Source organism: Syngnathus floridae, chromosome 7 (assembly GCF_059516105.1).
Source record: "Syngnathus floridae isolate MCC-2025c chromosome 7, RoL_Sflo_1.0, whole genome shotgun sequence".
NCBI classification, from domain to species: domain Eukaryota; kingdom Metazoa; phylum Chordata; class Actinopteri; order Syngnathiformes; family Syngnathidae; genus Syngnathus; species Syngnathus floridae.
In genome coordinates, this window is record NC_142419.1 from 3,699,300 (window position 1) to 3,718,201 (window position 18,902).

The window sequence follows — 18,902 nt, forward strand, 5'->3', positions numbered from 1 at the left end:
GGGTTTTCAGTTTAGTTTGATCCTATGATTATGTTGGAATGTAACCTGTAATAATTAAACTCGCTTGTCCTGTCTTAACAAAAGTAGTAGAACAAAGTGCTAAGATCTTTTGAACTGATTGACTAGCTGCAGAGGAAGCAATCAAAGTGTTTTGTTTACACAACATCGTGAAGGACCCCCTGCTGTGCTTTGATCAGCCAGGGGCTTCGGCCATTTGTCTACTCTGACCCCCACTCTCAACCCCCACTCTGTTTCTCTTAATAAATATCCCCTCGCAGGAACAAGGGTTCAGACTTCATTCCTTGAACGAGTGAACTCTCCACCTGCAGGTGTCTAAAAAGGACTTGCTTGTCTCCCGTGTGGTTCTTGCAAAATAAGTTGGAGTGAGCAAAACTCTAACACAGCGCACGCGCCCTTTTGGCGCAGTGCGCGCGTGTCCTCTCGGCGGACCCTCGGCGCACCCTCTCGCAGCAGCGCTCGCAGTGCGGGATCCTTCTCGACGCAGCGCTCTCTCGACGCAGCATTCTCTTGGCGCAACACCCTCTCGGCACAGCGCCCTTGCCGCCCAGCTCCATATTGCCGCATCGCACCCTCGGCCCACCATCACAGCGCAGCGTGCGCAGCGTGTGCAGCGTGCGCAGCGCGCGTATCATGCGCAGCGCATGCAGCGCGCGCACCCCCTCGACGCAGGGCGGCGCCTTCTTGGTGCGGCGCCCTCTCCCCGTGACCTCTCTCGGTGCGGCGCCTTCTCGCCATGACCTCTCTCGGTGCGGCGCCTTCTCGGTGCGGCGCCCTCTCGGCGTGACCTCTCTCGGTGCGGCGCCTTCTCGCAGCGGCTCCCTCTATCCGGGGCGTCCTCGTGGCGCCGTGCCCCACACTTTCGCTATGGTGCGGCACCCTATCGATGCGGCTCTCCGTCGGTGTGGCGCAGCACGGCACCCTCTCGGCGCGGCAACCTTTCGGCATCCTCGCGTCACTCTCTTGGCGCGACACAGTTTTCTCTCGGCGCGCCGCAGCACTCTCTCGGCACGGTACCTTCTCAGCGCGGCGCCCACTCGGCGCGTTACACCCTCGGCCCACTCTGCTGGCGCAGCACGCGAAGTTCGCGCAGGGCTCGAGTCTTCTCTGCGCAGTTCGCACACTGTCGGTGCGGCGCCTTCTCGGTGCGGCGTCCTCTCAGCGTGGCGTCCACTCAGAGCTGCGCTCTCTTGACGCAACACGGCACCTTCTCGGCACGGCGAGACGCGGCGCCCTGTCGTCGCAGTGTGGCGCCTTCTTGATGCAGCACGGCACCCTATAGACACCGTGCCCTCCCAGCGCAGCACGCGCACGTTCTCTGGGCGCAGCGCGCACTCTGCGCAGCGCGCTTGACCTGTCAGTGTAGCGCCCTCTCGGCGCAGCGTGCCTGGGTTGTCGGCGCAGTGCCCTCTTGGTGCAGGAGGCGTTCGCCATCTCGGCGCAACCTCGGCCTGCCCTCTAGGCGCAGCGCTCACTGCGCGCGCACCCTCTCAGTCCAGCACCCTCTCGGCGCAGGGCCCTCTTGGTGCGACGCCCTCTCGGCGCCGCGCCCTTACGATGCGCGACCTCTAGGTGAGGTGCGTTCTCGCCGTGTGGCCCGTTTTGCCGCGGCACAGCTCCCTCTTGATGCAACGCAGCGACCACTCGGCCCGCGCCCTTTCGGCGTAGTGCCGAGAGGGCCCTGCGCCGAGAGGGCCTTGCGCCGAGAGGGCGCGCGCGCAGTGTCGAAGGGTTGCACCGAGAGGGTGCCGCACCAATAGGCAGCTGCTCTCGCCTCGCGGCACCCTCTCGGAACAGTGCCCTTCCGCACAGCGCACGCGCGCGCCCTCTCTACACGTTGCCCTCTCGGTGCAGCGCCCTGTCATCGCAGCCCGGTGCAGCGCGGTGCAGCGCGGTGGAGCGGTGCAGCGCGGTGCAGCGCGGTGCACTACATTATGATCGGAGTCAGTGCAACAGGCCGGTAATCATTAAATGAGGTGATTTGAGGTTTCTTCGGCACCGGAATGATGGAGGCAGTCTTAAAGCACGCTGGCACTGTGGCTTGGCCCAGCAAGGTGTTAAAAATGTCTGTGATGACCCCAGCCAGCTGACTTGCACATTCCCTGAACAAACGCCCAGGAATGTTGTCGGGGCCAGGGGCCTTACGGGGGTTGACTCTCCTCTGGGTCTTCAACACATCGGTGGACTCAAGGCAGAGGAAATCAGCATCAACTTCACCCACCGGGGGGGAGGGTGAGTTGTAGTCTGTAATCGCCCGTATGCCTTGCCTCTCCTGGTGTTGTTGATGTAGGCTGACACAGTCATGGCACACGCATGTCAAATCTACATCGCGAAAACTGGGAGGGTTAGGCAGGCAGGCAGGGAGGCAGGCAGGGAGGCAGGCAGTGTCTGTCTGTTGAGGTTTTCACCTTGTTCTTCTCCTGCTGAAGTTGTAACTGGACGTCCATCAGTTTGGCTCTCAGCTCGTCATTGGCGGCTTGAAGGGTGTCCGTTCGCTCCGCCTTGGCCCGCCCTGCCGGAGCTCGTTTGGACATCTCTTACTCGAGTCTCGCCCGGTCGTCAGTCAGAGATCACAACATTTGTACCTGGAGAGCACAAACGCAGCGCTGTTTTCCACTGGCTTCGGACTCAACTTCAATCGGTACCGTAACTTACAACATCATAAACATAGATCTAGCTTGACTTATTCATTGAATAAATGCATTTGGTTCTTCAAAACTGCATCACGCAACATAGCGTGACCGAGACGGCCGTTATCCACCTGCGTGAAGTTATTTGGTGAAATGAATGAGATGTTTAAGACACCATCGTTCTGTCTCTATGTAGATGAAGGGAAATAATCGATTGCTAAAGGTCCAAAGGTGTTGTGATAAACAAATAAACATATTAGTGATTAGTGACATATTTGTGATAACATATTAGGCAGTATAATCACATATGTTAACTTGAGTGCCCACACTGTATTTATTTATGGTTATTTGTCAAATCAAGTACTGTTAGACATGAAATAGGAAGTGTTTAACATAAATGGAGGACGAAAGGGGTACTCACCATTGTAGCTCCTGGTCAATGATACGAGCCTCTTCTTGCAGTGGAAAACATACAGCCAACAAACACCGTGGAACCTAAAGGAATGGAATTAAACATTAACATTTAGCCTCAACCAACATTCACAGATACAACGCAACGCAAACTACACAAACGTAAATCTTTTTAAACACAATGAGTTGTACTTACCGTATACGCTCTAGACGGTCCACTTGTAAGCAGAAAATAAAGATATTTCTGTTGATAATCGTCGTGTTTGTATAGTGTAGGCGGACACTTTGCTGTGGAAGGGCCGTTGGCACTTTGAAAATATTCGCCAAACTTGACCAGACTTCCAGGGGAAGAGGCCGGATTTTCACTAGTGGTGGCCGACATGGGGAACCAGCCGAGGCGGACACTTTACGGCGGAAGAGCCGTTGGCACTTTGAAAATATTTGCCAAACTTGGCTGGACTTCCAGGGGAAGAGGCCGGATTTTCACTTGTTCTGGCCGAGAGGAGGAACCAGCTGAGGCGGACACTTTACAGCGGAAGAGCCGTTGGCACTTTGAAATTATTCGCCAAACTTGGCTCGACTTCCAGGGGAACAGGCCGAATTTTCACTTGTTCAGGCCGACCGGAGGAACCAGCCGAGGCGGACACTTTATCAAGCAAGAGCCGATGGCACTTAGAAAATATTCGCAGAAGTTGGCAGGTCTTCCAGAGCAAGAGGCCGAATTGTCACATTCTGTGGCCGACGGGGGGAACCAGCCGAGGCGGACACTTTACCGAGCAAGAGCCGATGGCACTTAGAAGATATTCGCAGAAGTTGGCAGGACTTCCAGAGCAAGAGGCCGAATTTTCACATTCTGTTGCCAACCGGGGAACCAGCCGAGGCGGACACTTTACTGAGCAAGAGCCGATGGCACTTAGAAAATATTCGCAGAAGTTGGCAGGACTTCCAGAGCAAGAGGCCGAATTTTCACATTCTGTGGCCGACCGAGGGAACCAGCCGATGCGGACACTTTACCGAGCAAGAGCCGATGGCACTTAGAAAATATTCGCAGAAGTTGGCAGGACTTCCAGAGCAAGGGGCCGAATTTTCACATTCCGTGGCCGACCGAGGGAACCAGCCGAGGCGGACACTTTACGGCAGAAGAGCCGTTGGCACTTAGAAAATATTCGCCAAACTTGGCCGGACTTCCAGGGGAAGACGCCGAATTTTCTCTTGTTCAGGCCGACCGGAGGAACCAGCTAAGGCGGACACTTTACGGGGGAAGAGCCGTTGGCGACTATATTGGCGAGTAAAGGGGATGAGTACACTAACTAGGGGGACCAACTCATTGTACTCTGGCGCACCTAAAGACCAAAGTTGGTACTGCACCCCTGGTACCTCGGAGAACACCCCTGGTACCTAAACGCTTCACCCTGGTACCTCAGCTCGATACCGGCTGCCGCGAGCGATGCCAGGCGAGGCTTCCAGGACCTCGGCTTCGCATTTTTGACGGCCCGTCGAGCTTCCACAGCACTTCCACCCGGTTCTCGCGGGTGCTTTCCGCCTAACTTTTAACGCCGAAAGAGGCTTCCAGGACCTCGGCTGCGCATTTCTGACGGCCCGCTGTGCTCCCAGAGGACTTCCACCCAGTTCCTCTAGGTGCACTCCTCTCTTTATAAGCCAGAGGAGGCTTCCAGGGTCTCGGCTATGCATTTTTTACGGCCAGCTGGTCTTCCAGAGGACTTCCAGCCGGTTCTCAGGGTGCTTTCCTCCGAACCTTTTAAGCCGGCCGAGGCTTCCAGCAACTCAGCTAAGCGTTTTCCACGTCCCGTTGATCTTCCCGGAGGTTGTAACGGGGGAATTACCTCCCTCTGGCGGACACGGCGGGAAATTACACCACCTCTCGCACTTAGCGCACACTTGCATTGCTCCGCGTCCGATGACACTTTGCGCGGCCGAACGGCGGGAGTAACTATAACTCTCTTAAGGTAGGCTCGTTCGACATTTTTTTCCCGGTTCATGGAGGCGCCCGGGACCACGGGGAGGCCGTGCGCACGAGCGAGGTGACCGAAATATGCTCCGGCGGCCTCGGGTGATTACTCATCGGCTCACCGGCCGGCATCGCGGAGCGCTGTTGGTCCTCCGCGGGGCTTCCGGCAGCCGGCGCGCGTGCCGGGAGGCCGTGTGCACGTGCCGGGTGGCCGAAAATAGCTCCAGCCGAGCGGATCGGCTGCCGTGGATGAGATCGCGGAGCCTTATTCGACTTCCAGCGGCCAGCGTACTTGTGTACGCCGCCCGGCACCACCGGGAGGCCGTGCGCACGAACCTGGTGGCCGAATCACGCTCCAGCAGCCTCGGGAGATTACCGATAGGCTCCCAGGCCGGCATCGCAGAGCTCTGATGGTCCTCCGCGGGACTTCCGGCAGCCGGCCGGAAACTCGGGATTGCTGCTACAGTCTCTAATAAGGCCCTGTGAGAGAGAAGATCAATGCTCCAGGCCTTGATGTCTATTCATATGCAAATGAGTTAGGGGTCATAAAATTTTATGACCTTTTTATGACTTGTTATGGTATCCTAAATCACCCTCTTTTGAATTGTGGCGGGGTTGGGGGCATCAAGATGCCGCCAGTCGTGACGGCGCCATCTTTGACTATCGCCATTTTGGTTTGCTGGCGCCATTTTTAAGATGTGGATATGTATGGGCATGTATTTTTATGAATCAAGACAGGTGTAGCATCTGAGCTAGCTTTGCTACCACCCCTCTGAGCTAGCTTTGGCCCGCGCGTGTGGGTTGAAGGAGCCCTTTTTGTTGAGAAGGGGAGGGGTGTTTGTGTCAGTGTGGGGTCGTTATTGGTGCCAAAAGTTGTCTGGATGAGAGTCGCATATAATTTGAGAAACAATAGTTTAGCCAAAGGTGTCTGAAAGCGAGACGCATGTAATTTGGCAAACAATAGTTTAGAGGATCAAGGGGGTTTTGTTGAGAAAATCATTGAAATGTCGTTAGCTTGGTGCCAGAGGTATCTGAAGGGGGTTTTGTTGAGAAAATCATTGAAGTATCGTCAGCATGGTGCCAAAGGTATCTGAAAGATAAAAAAATCAAGAGGGAGACAGACGAAGGCCTCTGCTTTTATGAAGGCTGTTTAAGTTTAAAACATATCCTGATTAAAAAAAAAAAAAAAAAAAAAAAAAAAAAAAACGTGATACACAGAGGTGTGGTTTGAGAGGGGGGCCGGACCTGTTGTTCATATATTTGCGCGAGAGTATTGTGCTGATAGTTCATAGAAAAGAGCTAAGCTAAAGCTGTGGTGTTAAACTGCAAACCTGAAGCTCAAATCATGATAGCAGAAACGCCGGTCAGTATCCATCTTTGCCGCTAGATGCCCCTAAGAAGAAACAAATGTATCTAAGGCGTATGCAACAAAGGCCTACAGAAAAACTTGAGCGGAGCTGGCATCTAACACCAGAGACTCTATGGGGATTAAAATTTTTGTACGAGACTGGTGAGTTGTCTTTCTTTATGAGAAACCAAGAGAGCTCTGGATCAAACAACAGCAACTATGAGCAGGCCGGTGCATATGGTACGCTGAACTCAAATGACTGGGGTGTTTTAAATCAACTCCTGCCAGAGGTTTTGACTGAATTTCTCAAGGAATACGGGTTAGAAGGTGAGCTGAATGCAATTTGGATTTCAAAAATCACAGCCAGCGGAAGATGTTTTTTCCGGCTGAAAGTTTCTCCTCAAACTGTTGATGGGGCAGAAGATGGAGAGCTAATCGATCTAATGTTTCTAAAACTTGAAGTGTTTAACAGCGAATGTGGACTTTTCCAAACAATATTGAATATACCATTGACAGAGTGGTATGAAAGGATGCAAGCATATGGTGAGAGTATTACAGGGCTTTTTCTATCAAGCCGTGTCTGGACAAATGTCGTCGGAGTGAAACGTAAACTGGCTTTAGATTAACCCTTACTAAAAAATTAAGTTTAAACCCCTGGCCCCCCCACAGCACACAAGACTCTGTTCCTCCTACCCCCTCATACCCCCCTCTTTTTCTCACCTGCAGACACAGAAAGGTGGGGTTGTAGTCATTAGCATAACTATCTAAAATGTATAAGAGCGGACTTGCAGACACCTCTTTCACACACGCACGCACAAGCGAGAAAGAAAATGGCCCAAAAAATGCTTGCCAGAAGACTTTTACCACATTTTGTACCTGTGGGCAATGAGCCGGGCATCACGTTCCGGTCCACCCCTGACAACTCTGATGCAGAGTCAGATGATGCTGATGCGGACACAGCTTTCATAGCGTCACCACGGTCAAGCACGACGGCTGAACAACCGGAACCAACGACAGCGACAGGGTTGGAAAGGTTTGAGATTCTTCCACTGCCTACACCCGACCCTAGCGAACGTATGTCACCGATCTGCCTCGACGATCTGCAACCCGATTCTCTCTATGAAGCTTTGTCATCAACTTTTGACGTGTTTGAAACCCCTGAAACCTCAGGGTACAACCTAGCAAGCACGACGGGGCAGCAGGAGCAGCAGCAGCAGCAGAAGCCGCAACAGCATGAACCATGGTCCTCGTCACGAGCCATCGAATTGTTTGATGATGCCTGCGCACGCTATCCTGAAAATGGCATGGATTTGCCCTGCTTGTCTGCTGCTGACATTAGAGTAATACTCGAAGAGACAGAGGCAGAGGTGCCCGGTGATTTTGAGGAGGCTGACGACACGATCGTTGACAACGACCCTCCGATGGCCCTTGAGTTTGGCGTCTTTCCTCCGGTGACCTCGACGCCTGGGAAAATCAACACACAACAGGGCTCAGAATATAATATGAGGGTCGAGCCGCTTAAATGGTTGATTATCGAAGATTATACACGCCTCAAACCTATGCTAGCACATCTTTCGTATGATGCATTAATTAAGCATGCTAAATTTAAGTGTGACGGATGTGCTCTTGATGATCTTAGCCAAATGCATCATACGTGCCTTTATGTTGAGGATCGAAACTTTTATTTCTACGTGAATTACGAAGCAGTGACGGCTGAGTTGTGTAATGCTGACTTCCTCCACACGTTGTCGACAATGCTTTTTTATTTTAAAACCTCTGCATCCCTTATAAACATTCGCAATTCTGTTTCTGACATTCTACATGACCTAGCTCACGAGTGCAAGATCTTTACACGGCTCCGTGCGATAAAACAAGAAGCGCGTGACACTGTTCTGAGTAGCTACGAAGTTGCTCTATTATTTAGAACGTTTGTAAAGACACAATGGGAGGTTTTGTGAAGAAAATGTGGGACCAATTGATGACTTTCCTAACAGTACTTCTAGATTTAACAGGGGGGCAGCTAAAGAAGTTTAAAACTCTAATAGGGTCCAAAGTAACACCATCTATGTTATCTTCATTCATGCGTTATGTTAAACCTTAGTGTTTATAGAAAGACGTTTTTTACCATGTTTTTATTTTTACCATGTTTTATACTTGTTTCTGTTTATTAGTAATGTTTTTTAAGAACTAGTTTGATTTTTTTCTGTAATAAACTATTGTGACCGGAAAAGCGACTTTTTCTCTATGTTTATTCAATTTAAAATCACAAGATCATACCTGCTTGTTTTATTACCAGCATCACACTCTGATATCCAACAGAACTTACCTAACAATGGGTGGCGATAGGTGTCTTCAGAGACTCTATTATTGTGCTAAGAATCCAGCTAGTTTTGGGGGAGAGACACGCCTACACAGAACAGCGGCTGTTAGCTGTAAAAACACTAACATAAAAAAAGTGAAAGCTTTTTTATCCGATCAAGATGCTTACACTTTACACAAACCAGCCAGAATAACTTTTCCTAGAAATAAAATTTTTGTTCGAGGTCCTATGAGACAATTCCAAGCAGATTTATGCGATATGCAATCACTAGCACGCTACAACGATGGATATAAACATTTACTAACCATAATCGATATCTTCTCGAAACGTGCATATGTACGCGTTTTGAAAGCTAAAACAGGTACGCAGGTCACCAAAGCATTTGAAGATATCCTATCAGTTAGCGGTTCACCATTACGCCTTCAAACAGATAAAGGGGCGGAGTTTTTTAACAAACATTTCCAGAAATTAATGAAAAAGTACAATATTACACATTTTCCACCGCCTCTGACACCAAAGCGGAAACGATCGAAAGGTTTAATCGCACTCTAAAATCACGCATGTGGCGCTATTTCACAGCTAAGAACACACAACGATACGTGGATGTAATTCAGGATTTTATTGTCAGTTATAACGACAGTTTTCACAGCAGTATAAAAATGACACCGAACGCCGTAAACGAAGAGAATAAGGATATCGTCTTCACCAACCTGTACGCCAAAAATCCTTTCCGACGGGGGGACAAGTTCCGGTTCACACCGGGTGAAACTCTGAGAATTTCCCAAATAAAAGGCAATTTTGAAAAAGGTTATTTACAAAGTTACACGGATGAAATTTTCAGAATAAGACAACGTCTCCATCGCGTTCCTCCCGTCTATAAAATATCGAACTTGGATGGTATGCCTGTGGAAGGCAGCTTTTACGAAGCGGAATTACAAAAAGTAAAAATAAAAAAAAATAAAAATTTTCGCATACAGAAAATTCTTAAATCACGCACCGTGTCAGGTAAACGCGAGTCCCTCGTCCACTGGGTGGGCTGGCCAGCCAAATTCGACAGTTGGGTACCCATAAAGAGTATTAAAAACATCTGACGATCTCTAAAACGGCCATTCTGTGGAAATTACAAGATGGGTGAACACCAGAGAGAATTCTACGGAACATTAGCGTCAAATGCTAGTATCTATTTAGCTCAAACACCCTCACACAATTTAAAACTGAACTGGCTCAACATATCGATTTAAAAGGTTCGTGGGAGGTCGGCTTATGTGAGATTTCATACGTCAACTCAATACCCACCATTCCTGAGAAAAAACGGAATTTCTACCTGAAACAACCTAAACATCCGCTTCCTAGAGGGGACACATTTCAAGACGACTCAGAAGTTCGGACCATGCTCAAAACGAAAGGAGGGGTTTATCAAAATCATGACTCGTTAGCTTTAGACATTCAAACTCTATTAACTAAAGCGAGTAACAAAAAGATTGACGTCCAATTTGATCAACATAAACAGAGGTTCATGTTTTCGGGCGAAGAAGGATTGAGAATTATGTTCAAGAGCCCCCTAGCGTACATTGTTGGAATGAATCCTGAACATTGGCTCTCACTCAAGCCGGAAGGCGTAAACGCACAACATCCTGCCGACAGACGAGCCGGATCATATTTCATGTTCATCTACACTGACGTCATACATCATCAGACAGTTGGTGACGCCTACGCTCCAATGCTTAGAATCCTGCCTCTTGAGGGTAACTATGGCGATGTAATAAACAAAACTTTTAATCCGGTGTACTATTTAGATGTGTGCAGAAGCCATATTGAAACCATTTCGGTTTACCTGTGAACAGACCAGAACAATCCGATAGATTTCGAATACGGGAAGGTCATTCTCACTCTGCATTTTAGATCGAAATAATAATAAAAAAATTTTTAAAAAAATTTAAAAAATGACGACATCGTCAATGCATCCTGACTTGTATCGTTTTGTTGATTATTATGAAACAAGTGGGAGGCTCGTTTCAAGGTTTTGCAGGTTCTCCGGTGCAATATGGGCGTGGCCTAGGGTCTAGGCCCCGAGCAAGAAGGTTCCAGCCTAGCTGTATTGTCACGTGGGGGGCTCCATTCTGGTGGGCGGAGAAAAAGGAGCGTTAAAAGGAAAAGGCGCTCGACCGGTCTCAGGTCAGTCGTTAAAAAAAAGCGAACTAGACGTAAGACAGATATTTTTTCTTAAAAAAAATGGCCCTTCTACATTTTAAAAGTCAAGAGGCAGTTTTATCAAGTCTTGACCTCTTTTCGGCCCCTTTGACGCAATTCTCCATAGAAGATAGTTCATATGTCGAATTTCAACCATTATCCGCAATCGTGGACCAAGGACCAATAGAATTTTTTATACCCGGGGACGGCTCAAAATATTTAGATTTATCCGACACTTTACTACATCTCCGTGCAAAGGTGACGCGTAGGGATGGGACAAATATTCCACCGCAAGAACAAGTCAGCATCGTGAATTTTCCTATAAACACAATTTTTAGTCAATTAGATATTTCGTTGGGCGGGCGGCTAATCTCACAATCTCACACGCCTACAGATCCATCATCGAGCTGCTGTTAAACTTTTCAAACGATTCTTTGGAGTCACAATTCACAGCAGGAATGTTCGCAAAAGACACCATCGCTCTCGAAGGGGTGGGGGCCAACGATGGTTTTGTGCGGCGCGCACAACAGATTGCAGGCTCACGTGAATTCCATCTAACGGGACCGCTTCATGGAGATATTTTCTTTTCCGAACGCCATCTATTGAATAATGTGGATCTGCGTCTAAAGTTAACTAGAGCTTCTGATGATTTCTGTCTCATGAGCGCTCCAGACAGCGATTCGTGTCTCAAAATACTAGGAGCGTCCTTATTTGTGAAAAAAGTATCAATTTCACCGGCTGTAGCAATAGGTCACGCCGCCGCTTTACAGAAGGGTAATGCAATTTATCCATTAACTCGCGTCAACATGAAGCCCTTCTCGGTCCCCCAAAACTCACGGATTTGTCATCAGGATAATCTCTTCCTCGGACATATCCCCAAGCAAATTGTAATAGCGCTCGTAAACCACAACAGTTTCATGGGACGGAGAGATTTAAACCCGTTTAATTTTTTGCATTATAACAGAGTATTTAGCTCTCAGCCACGAAGGTCGACAGATACCTGCCAAAGCTTTTCAGCCCAATTTCGAAGCTGGGATATGTACACGTGAATTTCATAATTTATACACAGCAACAGGGCGTTTTCTGAAAGATCTACCTCTTTGTATCGATCAACAGGATTTTAGTCAGGGCTACTCACTTTTTGTTTTCAATTTAAGTCAGGCAGATGATTCCGGCGCGTTAACGCTGATTAATAGCGGGGTCCTGAGACTCGATTTACGTTTTAGATCACCGCTACCACACACAGCCACTCTTATTGTATACGCGGCTTACGATTCCCTTATAGAGATTAATGCTAAGAGGGAAGTATTGATGGACTATTATTAACGCTATGAACGGTCGTGAATTGGACATGATTATGACTCGGATGCAGAGAACCTTATTTGGAGGTGTTTTCGCATCGGATGAGTTAGCTGATGTCAGAGACACGCCTCCAAAATATTACATCGTCAACACCCATCCAAGGCATTTACCCGGAGAGCACTGGCTCGCTTTGACTTTAGAATCGAACGGTTCGGCCACATTCTTTGATCCTTTTGGTCTGCCACCGGACAGCCCATACTACCCATTGAGTATATACAGATTTTTGAAGAAGCATTCTAAACGGGTCGAATATCAGAACGGGCAGCTGCAACACGAGCTGACAGACACCTGCGGTCAGCATTGTGTCTATTATCTAAGTCATCGTGGGTGGGGGCTGACCTATCGTGAAGTGCTGACTCGTTACAATTCCGATCCTCTCCATAACGATGCCATGGTTAGTGAGTTTGTCAAAAAATGTCGAAGACCAGACCGGATGTGCGGCGGGCAAACATCATGTTCATTGCATAAATTTAAAAAATGTCATTGTCTGAAACCGTGTTAACGTTTTATAAAAATCTCTTTTATTCAATAAACATTGTTAAAGAGAGTTACAGAGTCACGCGTTTTTTTTTTTCACTAACAACAATAGAGTATCATCTAATAACTAACCCATTTTAGTATCGGCGATGTCCTCTTTCTTTTTCTTTTATTCATCACGCCTGCATCTTCTACATAAGAAACATCCTCATCTTCACCTGTAGCGTATTTTAATTTTTTTCCCACTCGCACACAAATGTCTCAACAAATCGCTCATATGGGAGCCTTTGATAGTTTTTCCTCTAAAAACAAATTCACTTAACGGCGTCCAGCTTACATCTTCTGCCGACAGTCTTTTCAGCACATAGTTGGCATTGCGTCGGAAACGTGGACCTATGGCGTCCAAAATATCCTCATAGCGTCTAACTGTCACCTCAATTGTTCTCTCATCTGCGGTCTTTCTTTCACCCCCCTCATTGTCTTCGTTGCGAATCATAATAGGAATTTGCTCGGAGTCTTTTTGTTTGACCAACCCCATGTAACGCTGCATTAAGGTTTGATAAATTTTGATCTTTTCATATTGATTTAAATTTTCATTATCCAAAACCTGTTTCATCTCTTCATCCAAAGAATGCTCTGCTGTATCACGGATGGTCGGAGCGGGTCGATTCAGCCTCTCGAGCTGATAAGGTGAAATCAGGAACATTTTCTGAGCCGTTTTCAAACTCATTTTATGATTTGTTCATAAAGCCACTAATGACACTTCCGAGAACAGGTGTGAAAGCGGCCAGTAACGGCAATATAAAACCACCTTTCTGAACTAACACAGCTCTTTTCTTCTTCAAAGTATTTTTCTTATCAGCCAAAAAGCGGATATTTTTCTTTTGCTTTTTAAGTCTCTTGTAAAGTTTTGATTTTAAGGGTACATGTCCTTTAAGAAGATTTAGAGCAATCTCACATAATGCTTTCACCAAACTACTGGGGCCTCTGAGTAGCAAATGCTTACGTTTGGCCGGTTTGGATGTAAACAGAGATTTGAGTAACGGTGCGTTTGTTTTTAAAAGCTTCGTCATCGTTTTATTGTTTGGGTATATAAACAACAGGCCACTGGTTATGTAGTACACCTGTACGTAGTCTATATTGTTCTGGGCATGAAGGTGTCAAATCTACCAGTAAATACCCATGCGGCTCTCTTGTAGCATCTTCAAAGCATTCCAGGAAAAACTTCCGGTTGCTGGGAGAAATTTGATTTGCCAGGACACTCACCTGCAGTTTATCGCGGGGGGTTTTGAACAAAATCAAATAATTACTGTTTAAACTAATAGTACGGCTGAATTTGCCCTGATGGAATACATTCTGCGTTAGCATTATAACGCTTAAATTTTTATGATGTCTATATTGGGTGAATATTCGGACCACTTCCGGGTTATCCGAAGCTTGGAAGATGACATCATCCAAAATCAGTAGATGGTGCTGCTGTGGCGGGAACAGCTTCTCGTCATCAAAAGATTCAGGCAGCCCCTTGATAAAAACAATGTCTCTATTCAGGTTTTTGAGCTCATCGTACATTGGTTGATATGAAGTATAAACCCAGACAATATTATCAGGTTTTTTTCTCAGAACATGTTCAGGATTTTGCAATACATTTTTTACAAAGAAAGTCTTGCCACAACCTGAAGGCCCTGCTACTAGAGATGAAAAAGGAAGTTCTAATCTAGGGTCAAATTTAATCTGGTTAAAAGCCATTTCCACACAGACGCACGTATGGGTAGATAGAAATATCAGTAGCCAAACGGTTCAGTGGTGCCTCGCTCTTGCAGCCTTCTTTTATCGTACACCACACGAAGCCGCTTGGAAAATGATATGTTTCTGAGATGAAACCCTCTCTTATCGCGAACGATATTATGTTGGGGAGCGTATAGCACATCTGCGGTTGCACCTGCTGTATCGATGTACCCTTGAACCAGACTGAGCATGCTATCGAGATTGATGTTGCGACCGCTTTCGTGAGACTGCGTGATCCCCTTCACTTTCATGACCGTCTGAGATGATCCTCGTGTTTTGTAAGCGTATGTTTTGGGGCCGGCTGAGACAAATTCTAAAATGCTGTCATTCGAAAGCTCATCTGTCAAATCACCCAGATAATCCCCTAGAGGGAGAACATTTTCGCCTGGCTTCACAGTGTACACGAGGCTGTCTGTATCGGTGTAAAGGACACGCCTCTGTAAAATTTCTAAATAGCTGTACATTTTTAGGCGTGCATAGGCTGTTGTGAAACACGCTGCAGCCACGTTTGATGTTTTTGAGGCGGGGATCTCATTGTTTATGTTGATACAATACTGCACAATTGAAAGCTTCTCATTGATAAAATGGAAGAATTTCACATTGTACAGACCTGAAAACAGAAGTTCAAAAAAATCCTCAGATTTTGTCACAATTTTTGTGTTTGTCATGTTGTCACGTTGCGCGAGTTTTCCCCACAGATTGTTAAGACAGAGTTTTGACACTTGCCTTTTGCCAGGGTTTACAGCAATTTTGGAAGGGTCTAGTTGGATACCCTGATGAATGGCATACCCTTCTATGTATCTTTCTCTATCCGCCTGGTTGACCACGTGAGCCGGATAACCTGAAGATTCCTGTTTACCTTTTAGAAATGTTCGCATGTAATCACGGAAAATTGTGTCACTCGTTCTTGTGTAATGCCATACTTCGGTAATATCTGCAACCGTGTACCCGAGATCAAGTGCCTTAACAAATTCAGGGGTTGTCCAAACACCTGTTAACGATCTTTGCTCATCACTATGTGTACAAGCCGTCTGCTGGTTGTTACACTCGGCGCATGTACGGCACAGTGTGAAGACGAGTTTACCTTTAGCTGTTTTGAACGGTAGAACAGGAAAATACAAACCACGGGGTGGGTTGACTGTGGCGCTGATGAAACCGAAATACGACCTAGGGTCTTTAAAATCACCGTGGATAATCGTTGGATGACCGATAGGGTAGGTGCCTGTACTGTTGATGAAAGGGTATAATGACGTCACATCAACATACAACACACGCTCGTTTGGCTCAGCCGTGTATCTTAAAACGAATGCGTTTGTTCGGCCCCCAAAAAGAGCCTGCCTCGGTTTGAGTGGTGTAGGAAATTTGGTTTTTTTAAGGAATTCCTTCACCTCTATGTCCATCTTTTTCATTTGCAACCATTCATCCTCCCACATAATTACAAGGTACACATCCTGTCTAAGCTGTAGATCCTGAATTTTCTTTTGTGTTTTATCAAACCTCTCCTGTAAACGGCGTTTTGTTGTCGGGCATATTTTAGAGAGGTCGAAGCATTCTGCGCAGCCGTGGTGATAACAACCAAAATACTCAAACACTATTTTTACGCCCCCAATTTCACAATAGCCATCTACAGTGTAGTTGTCTATCCTAATTTCACCCCCGTTCAATGCATGTCTAATTTGGATATTTTGGCTGTGCATGATCCATTGCATGTACTGAATAGAGTCATGCGAGAAAGCTTTGTGCTGACGCATATAGTTGTCTGATGGTGTAATGGCAAGTGTTTGTGGGGTTAGAAAATTAGTGCGAAAAACTTTCATGCACGCCGACGCAATTGTTACCGCGTTGAATGGATCTGTTCCGGTGGCCTCGAAAAACTCGCTCCTGAATTTCTCACACCCTTGCATTAACAGATCAACGTCATTCTCGCAGTAGGCTATCACTTGTTTAGCGAAATCAAACACATTGTTAGCTTCTTTGGCATACCATTCGTCAAACTTTGCTCGTTGGGAGGGTGACATTCGCTCGGTACCGTAGTACGCGGGGTCAGGGTGAGACCCTACGTAGTTTAGATGCTCTAAAGAGCTTGTTAGGGTTTTCCAGGTTATCTTTATCATAGGATTATGTTGGAATGCAACAGGTAATAAATACCTTACCTTGTCCTCCTTATCACAAGGTCGTAAAACATCCCCTGACATGTTTAGACTAGAGGACAAGGGCTTTAGCCAGTGTACCCAAACCCCCACTCTGTTTCTCTTAATAAATATCCCATCGCAGGAACGAGGGTTCAGACTTCATTCTGGAGCGAGTGAACTCTCCACCTGCAGGTGTCCAAAAAGGACTTACTTGTCTCCCGTGTGGTTCTTGCAAGTAATAAGTAAGGAGTAAGTTGGAGTGAGCAAATCTCTAACAGAGCTGAATTTGTGTGGGAAGTAACCCTTTGATTTGTCTTCAAACCCCAGGGCCTTAGGCATTGCACTTAGAGGCATCGTCAAGAATGAGAGAGAGTCTATGAATCGAGATTTTGTGTCTAAATCGACAAATGATAGAACTTTACTCCCTTGCATCAGAATGTCAAGTTTGAGACCTAATTCAAGCATTCTCCTTATCAGTATGTATGAATCAAAACCTCTCGCATTATGTGCAACAAACGTAGTTTGTTTAAACCGTGGCCTTCGGAAAAATCTGAGAAATTCATCAACACAATCTGTGCCATACCAATGCTTCGCCAGTCTATTTGATTTGCAGCAGATGAGTAAAGGTTTGTGTAAACCGTCTGTATCTACATAGGTTTCGAAATCGTAGTAGACTACATTTTTGCACGGTGGTTGAGGCTTGATGGGCTGAATGTAGCACATGTGGGGGTTCAACAAGGCTTCATCTTGATTTAAGATCTCATCACACACTGTGCATTTTTTAACGGGGCAACGATGTTTAGCACCGGTACCATCAGCTTTCACATAATAGTGAAGACCACACTGCAAGCATTTTTTGTATGAAGTGCAGTTGCTCACACGATTCATTGATCGAGACTCTTTATGTTTGGTAAAGCATTCCTCATTACGACAAGTTTTGTTACAGTCGGGGCAGATGAGAGGTTTAATCCGTCGCTGTTTACAGCATGGATCAAGACAAACACCACAGTGTCCTTCACACTGGTGCTGTTGCCAATTCTCATGCCCTTTGTAACAAAGCCTGCAAAAGAATGCTTGACCAACGAATGCCTCTATCGCTTTCACACCGTAATAATGGTCCTCGAGGTGTAAGACAAATAAGGTATTGTTATCTGTTTTGGGGTAACGCGTGTCGAAAAAGGTCATGGGGCGGCAGTCCTCTTTTCGATACATTACAGTTATTTTCCATTTGAGGACTTTCTCAAATTTATGGACATCGCCCAGACTCACAGGTGTTTGACAATCCAATCCTACACTCTCTTGTAAGAGCCGTGCCTGTCTTGTGGCTTGTTTTGTTGTAAGTGTGTCATTTAGCAGATAGGTTAGTGAGAGAGCGAAACACAAATTGTTGTCTTTATTACGAGGTATGTGTAGGTGTCGTTTTTTCAACCTCAAAATCTCTCTGTTGGTAGTGTTCAACAGCCTGCGACGCATTCCACCACGCAATGGAGTGACTATTTGTACAATGAGCTCTAAGCCCTCATCAGCCAGAAGCTCTGTATTTGATTGGGCTAAACGTTCAAGCATGTCTGATACATTATCTCTGATAGAGTTTATATCACTAGTTTGCTGGTAGATGTGAGCTCTATCGTTACCACCAGCTAGCTCAATCTGAATTACATCACCTGTTTGGGCTCTGCTAGCTACCTCTTGCATGACATCATCTATTTTATCTTCAATCAGGAGGTAGAAGGTGGCAAAATCATTAATGTTCTGTTGCGATGGTATATTTAACTGTCGCCTTATCTCTACATTATTGAAATGCGGCCTATTGATTACAACAGAACCGCCACGTTGATCAGCTAATACAGAACCGCTGTTAGATTGCTGGGGCGTGTGTTGAAATGCTGGTGTATTGTCATCAATAACATCTATTTCGCGATCAATTATAACAGAGCAGTTGTTAGGTTGAAATGTCGGTGGAACGTCGTCAATAGCAACCGGCAATGAATCGACAGTGTTAGCGGTCGACGGGTCAACCAGAGGCTGTGTATTTAGATTTTGGATAATGTTTAGCAACTGTACAGGAATGTCAGGACTGATACGCCCGTTGCTGTCATTAGCATGGTTGTTTAATTCTGCTATCATGTTTAGCAATTGTGACGGGATTTGTGTAGGACTCTGTCTCCCCTCATTCGGATTTTGATTGTTCAATTCATCTATGACAGCCTGTAAATGGATAAGAATAGCAGGGCTGTCTGGTCTCTCCCCCTCTAACAAA

General features: G+C 46.7%; 1 long non-coding RNA gene across 1 annotated transcript; it reads right to left on the bottom strand.

Moving 5' to 3' along the window:
- Window positions 1-1,863: 1,863 nt before the first annotated feature.
- On the bottom strand, window positions 1,864-3,620 carry LOC148394807 (uncharacterized). Its single transcript, XR_015859549.1, has 3 exons — window positions 3,256-3,620; window positions 3,070-3,143; window positions 1,864-2,603 (listed from the first exon to the last, which is right to left on the bottom strand). It is a non-coding gene; the product is annotated as an uncharacterized LOC148394807 (long non-coding RNA).
- Between the last annotated feature and the right edge of the window lie 15,282 nt (window positions 3,621-18,902).